Raw genomic sequence first — 6,552 nt, 5'->3', positions numbered from 1 at the left:
TATTTCCATATCTGAGGGGGCCAAACAGAAAAAAAATGAAGAAGAAGGAACAAAAAGCAATCATAAAGCCACACTGCGGTGGCTGAGGATGTTTTTTATGTGTCTCATTTTGTTTCGTTTCCATTTTCCATGGAAGATGCTTGCTCTGCCAGGGCATAAACCCCTCTCTGTATTCTCAAAAGTACAGTAAAGACTGTCTGCATATAAATGCCCCATGAGGGTATGTTTTCCTATAATTCAGAGAAAGGAGTTTGGTGCACCAATGGGTAGAGAAGAATCTTGCTTGGGAGACAGAGGCTGAGGATATGGAGTGAGTTTTCTCATCAGCAGGAGTAGGGGCCATCCCTATTTAAGCCGACTTTAATCCCCAGCGAGGTATAGGAATCTCAGAGAAGACAGAACAGAGGGTTGGCACCCGTATCTGTGTCTTACTATCAAGACTATTAACATTATTATTCACTCTTAGGAAACCAAACATGCTCAACACAGCTCCCAATGACTTCAAAATTTTGAGGTCTTCTTAATCTGGAGGAGGTAGCACTACCAACCTGTCCATAAGTCCCTAAGAAGTGCTCACTTTTATGCATACTGAGGACCTTGTAATGACAAGCCTGAAAAATACTGCCATGCCCTGGGCTGATTTACAGAGAGCCACAATCTCCTCGTGCCACAAATGGCTACTACCTACTTCAACCTTAATCCAATGGAGGGCGAACGGCAGGTGCCTGGAGGTGGCCCTTCCTTTTCCAGAAACAGAAATCTGTCACAGAGCACTGTGACTCCACAGTTCAGTAGAGCGGAGCCAATCTGCACCACGGTGAGGAATGCAGTCCCCCTGTCCTGCTGACCTGTGTGGCAAGAGCACTTTTCCTACCCTGTATGAACAAGCTCAGTGACTAGAGACTTGGACCATTACCCATGGAAAATGACTTTTCCAAAAAGACAGCATTAGAAAGTCTTTGATAATAAACCTTTCTTATTAGGAATTCCACACCTTGTCTAAGAATTCTCCCTTGTGAAGGGCTCGCAATGATTGTCCCAGATCTTTGACATTGGCAGCAAAGCCCTGAGCGGACTGTGTTTCGATCTGTGTAATTCAAATCTGCAAATATTTCCCAGCCTGTTGGTGGCCAATGTGCCTTCCACAATACCACGAAATGAAGCAGGAACCTGAGATTTTCATGGTATATATTTAGAAGCTACTTGTCAGTCAAGTGTCTCACAACACTTCTTTACAGAGACCCTGGTGATTTCTTTTTGTTTTATTATTTTCCCCTATTTTTTCCTTGGTTATTTATGTATTTTCTTCAAAGCAGAATGAAAATCATTCACATTTGAATACCACAAAGGCAGTCTATTGGTACACAATTCTTAGCTACTTTAAGATGTCCAAAGTAAGCACATTAAATACCTATTAACCTCAGTTTCCAGAAAAGACAGTGTGTTTGATTGCTTAGCAGGTGTGCTTCAGTGTAGAGAAGCTATATGCCTTTGACTACTTTCTTCCTGAATTAAAAAAAAAAAAAAAAATAAGTAGTCTCAATTGTTAAGGACATGTCCTGTGAAGTCTTTAATTCTTCTCACCAAACATTTTCCACTCCTCTTTTCTGGGCACATGATAGTGTAGGCAGGAAGGAGTGATCCCTTTCTGCCCACTATAGAGTCAGAGCTGGCACCCCTATACCAAAACACAGATTACCAAGAGAAGAGCATCATAAATTTAGCAAATTTATTTAATCATAGTTTTAAGGGAAATGAGAGCAGAGCCAGAATGAACTATCCAGTTTTATGCTTAGGTTCAGTGAAACACGGACAACATGTTGAAAGGATGATAAGACAGCAATGATATGACCTCCTGGTGACAGATCGAGGCGGGTGACCCAGCCAGGCCTGTCTGTTCAGATTCTGATCGGCCTCTCTGTGCAGCATTCCTTCCTCCCAGCTATGGGCAGGACCCCTTCTGAAGTCGGGGTCTTATGATCTACTATCAGATGAGGTAAGTCAGAGAATTTCTTCCTGGCCGATCACATAGAGAAAGGAGGGGGAAGATCGGAGTAATATTTTTAAGTTTTATGGCTGGGTTGGGGAATAAAGAGGTCCAGTTTCTATGGCCTGCCTTAGGGAAGAAGAATTCTAGTTTCTGTGGCTTGCCTGAGGCAGATGGGGAGGAAAAAAGGAGACAGAGACAGGAAAAGGTCAGGGAGAGACTTTGCCTCTGAGGCCCTCAATTTAGGGTCCTGTTTTCTGAGCCCCGATAATGGGATTGCACATGGCTTTGTGCTAGGTGAGGCAATGAGACCATCTCTGACCACAGAGTCCTGAAAAAATAAGATGCATCCTTGGAGCCTGGAGAATGGAATTTCCCAAGAAAAGCCCTCCAGGGCCATTTTTCCCTCTGCCCTAGTGACTAACACCTTTTCTCTTTGTGTGAACTCCGTCACACTGGGTCCTGCAAACACACACATTCTGAAAGAGAGGGAGAAGGGACCATTTCCCTCTCTCTCCACCCCATGCTATAGCATGTCACCAAGTCATTTCAAAATTTCTCCAACCTCAGAGAGAAAACAGTCATAAATTCAGAAGTCAGAATTCAGGAGACTGAGGCAGGAGGATCTCGAGTTCAAAGCCAGCCTCAGCCAAAGCAAGGCTCTAAGCAACCCAGTGAGACCCTGCCTCTAAATAAAATAGAAAATAGGGCTGGGGGTGTGGCTCAGTGGTCCAGGCCCCCTGAGTTCAATCCCTGGTACTCCCCTTCCCCCAAAAAGAAAGTACCAGAATGTGAAACAGACACAATAGCACATAAAATCAGATAAATTGTAGAACATGGTCATAGTTTTAACTTTTCTATTGCAAAGTTAAAAAGTCACATTTCTCACAACACACCAACTTAGCATATTGACTGTTCCTTGCCAAAGGCACCTGAATAACAGCAGACATGAGAAGAACTGTCTGACCTGCCCTTTTCTCCCTGTAAAAAGCCATACAATTCCTTTAAGAAAGTGTTTTCCCATTGCCAGGGAGAGAAAAATCTCACTATCACCAGAGTAAGAACTAACCCATGGATGTATCTGTACAATAAACTTATTAAACTAACCCTTATCTTCCACTGGTTTTATACTGGCCTCATAAATCTTTTGTGAAATTCCCAAAATTTACTGTGCCTAGCATAAATCTCTTTGTCTTGCCATGTCTTCACAGAATTTTTGTTTATCTTGTCTTAAAGGTAAAAAACAAAACAAAACAAAACAAAATTTTTTTTTTTCTGCTTTGGCCATTTCTGCTGATCTTGACTCTCTAGTAGAGGTCCCTATGGACATGTTAAAATTAACAAAACTTCGGTTTTTCTCCTCTTACCCTGTTAAGTCAATCGAATTCTTAGGCCCAGCTGAAAATTCCAAAAAGCTGGAAAAGAACTTATCCACCCCCCCCCCAACAAAAGAAACAAGAAACAAAGAAAAATGGTGAGTGAGCATGTTCTCACGGTCCTGCCCCAACATAATGTGCAGCTGCTGCCCTTGACACTGCCATCTCAGCAGTGCCCAGCAGGGGCAGGAGGAGGGTCTGCAACAGGGAGCAACAGAAGAGAAAATGAGGTTTCATCTGCCACCAAAGGGGGGTGACAAGATTCCCGGCTGTGAGGCAATATCCTCACTGGCCAGTCAGCTCCAAAATGCAAATCCGTCTCTGACAAACCCAGATACATACCTGTTCCTGTTTTTCTTTGCTGCTGGCTTTGGGTGGAGATCTTTAACTTCCTTATTTCCATGTGTCCTTTCAATAAACTCCTCTTAATTACAGTGATTAAATGCTGTGCTCTTTTTCAAACACTGCACACTACTTTTTCAACAAATACGCATTTTTCCAACTAAATCTCTCAAAAGGAGAGACTATTTTTCTTCTAGATAACTTTATTTGTATTTGTAAATTTTTTTTAAAAAAAAGATGACTTTTTTTCTCCTAGAGCAACGTTGTTTCTACAACCTTGAACCTAGTTTGAGAATAGCTGTTATATCACTTATTTCCACCAGATGGCAGTGTTGCTGGTTCACACACCCAGTATCCTGTGAAATATGCTCTGTTTACTGAATAAACATCAAGAACTACTTACAAAGGTAACTGCTTCTCCCTTTTCCTGAGAAATCAACATTGTTTCAACAACTACCTTTTCCCTTGATTACCCATTGGACACTCAATTGCCTCTGAGCATGTGTCACCTGTGTTCTCTAATCGCTCCAGTACCTAAAAGGGGAGATGGCCATTTAGCCAATAATCACGTACACACATCATCTCAATTCTGATATGTGCTTCAGAAGCAAACAAAGGTGACTGCTTGCTAAGGCCGGGTCGTGTGTAGCAAATATATTTGCCTACCAAATATGACAGTTTTTCTCTAGATCAGTCATTTTCCAAGAGTGGTCTCCAAACTAGCCACATTAGCACCTCTAGGGAATTTACAAATGCAAATTCTATGTTGCAACAAAGAATGACTGAATTGAGTGCTCAGAAATCTGCATTTATTTTAACAACCTACCAAGGAATTTCAAAATCTACTACAGTTTAAGAACCACAGCCTTAGCTCCATATTCCATCATTTCTTATCTGAAATACTGCAATAGACTGATAATTATTCTTCTCAACCACTAAGCTTCCTCCCAGAGTGAACCTCAACCATGCCATACTTTATAACCTACTGGGATCCACCCTGAATGAATTAAATCTGGATCTCTGGGGGGTGGAGACCAGGCTTTTTTTTTTTTTCTTTGTGGTTCTAGGAATTAAGCCCAGGGCGTTTCACATGCCCCACAACCACTGTACCATTGAGCTATAACCCTAGACCCAGGTTTTCGTATCATCAGAAAACTTCCCTTAGAAGGCAGAGGCTGACAACCATGGCCATTTTTAAAATGCAAATCTGATCTTGCAATTGCCCTATTTTTAACTAGCCTTGATAACGCTCACAGTTCTTAACACCTACAGCAAAGTCAGTGAACAGGTCCCTGTGCTTAAAGCCAGGTACCTCTCAGGTCTCCCTCACAGGGACCACCCTCCAGTCCTTCAGAGGCCTCAAGCTTCCTGCCATAGAGTTTGCTCAGCTGCTTATTTTCTTGGCCTAAATTAATCAGTCCATGTTCCCTTTGACCTAGTAATTCTCCTTCATTCTGTAGATTTCAGCTGCATCTTCCCTCTCCAGGAAAGCCTTGCCCGGCCTCTCCTGTCTTGGAAAGGACAGATTGGGGGTGGAATCCCATGACTCTATTTGCCCAAGAAGCCCTGATTTGGGCCTGGGGTTCCTGCACAATTAACAACACCTTTTTCACTCTCACAATTGTCCTACTATGGACAAATAATAAGGTCCTCTCACCTATTTTATGTTCTCACACATATTCACACATGTCTTCCTGGGCCTCATGACAGTGGCAATTGTACAATTTTTATATGTGCGTGACTATGTGATTCATGTCCATAGTCCTCACCGTACTATAAACTGCAAGAGGTCTGACACACGGGAGTGTGTCAATAAATACTTGTTGAACAACCTTTAGAGGTGTGCACTAATTAGTGTTCCCATTTTATAGAATGGAAAACTGAGTCTAGAGAGTTTTAAGGATCTCACCAAGATCACACAGCCAATAAATGTTGTAATGGGAAAGTGAGGTAGGTCTGGCATTTTCCAAGATCATGACCACTATGCTGTACTTGAGAAGTCCCTTCAGTGACTGAGATTCCACTGTAGCCCTGGATGGAGAAGCTCTGTCCTGATTAAACCTGAACTCAGCTTGAAAGCTACACAGTTATTTCCTTTCCCTTGAAATGGCAATCTGCTCCAAGGAAATGAAGCTTACGGCTCTCGGAGTATAAAGGGCAAGTGTGTGGGAGAAGCCAGAGATCAAACGGTCAAGTACCCTTGTTATAGAATTTTTCATGAGCTGAATTCAAATGCTATCATTTGAATCCAGGCTTCTCTCCCTTGGATTTAAAAGAGGGAGAACAAAGGGTGAGGGGAAAGGCAGCTGTCAGAGAATCAGGAGGCAGATGGAATGATTCGAGCCTGGGGACTAGGGGGAGAGGCAGCCCAGGCTGGGACAGAGGTCATAAGTGGAAATCCAGTGCAGCAGAAGCTTAGCCCAGTTCTCAGCTACAAGAAGGATTCCCTGTGAATTCTCGAGTGCAGACGTGCAACTTGTGGGCACCAACCACTCTTCCTCTGTAAAATTGAGAGTTATAACTCCTTAAGGTCGTTTTACCTTTGATCTCCAGTCTCCCTGTCTGCAAAATGAGGAAGTTCTGCTTAGATCACCTTTAAAGAGGCTCTTTTTTTTTTTTTTTATTGTGGGTTGTTCAAAACATTACAAATTTCTTGACATATCATATTCCACACTTTGATTCAAGTGGGTTATGAACTCCCACCTTCACCCCATACACAGATTGCAGAATCACATCAGTTACACATCCATTGATTTACAAATTGCCACCCTAGTGTCTGTTGTGCTCCGCTGCCTTTCCCATCCTCCACCCTCCCCCCTCCCAACACAACACCACACCACTCCACTC

The 6,552-nt window shown here is 42.7% G+C and overlaps 1 long non-coding RNA gene across 1 annotated transcript in view; it reads left to right on the top strand.

Moving 5' to 3' along the window:
* Positions 1–1,862: 1,862 nt before the first annotated feature.
* Positions 1,863–6,552, top strand: part of LOC125617906 — a 10,462-nt gene continuing 5,772 nt past the window's right edge. Inside the window, exons 1-2 of the long non-coding RNA XR_007349044.1 lie at positions 1,863–1,996; positions 4,029–4,112. This is a non-coding gene — a long non-coding RNA (uncharacterized LOC125617906). The remainder of the gene's footprint in view (positions 1,997–4,028; positions 4,113–6,552) is intronic.

This window comes from Marmota marmota, unplaced genomic scaffold (genome assembly GCF_001458135.2).
Source record: "Marmota marmota marmota unplaced genomic scaffold, marMar, whole genome shotgun sequence".
Taxonomy (NCBI): Eukaryota; Metazoa; Chordata; class Mammalia; order Rodentia; family Sciuridae; genus Marmota; species Marmota marmota.
The sequence above is the reverse complement of the archived record's forward strand: the minus strand, read 5'-3'. Positions and strand labels throughout refer to the sequence as shown.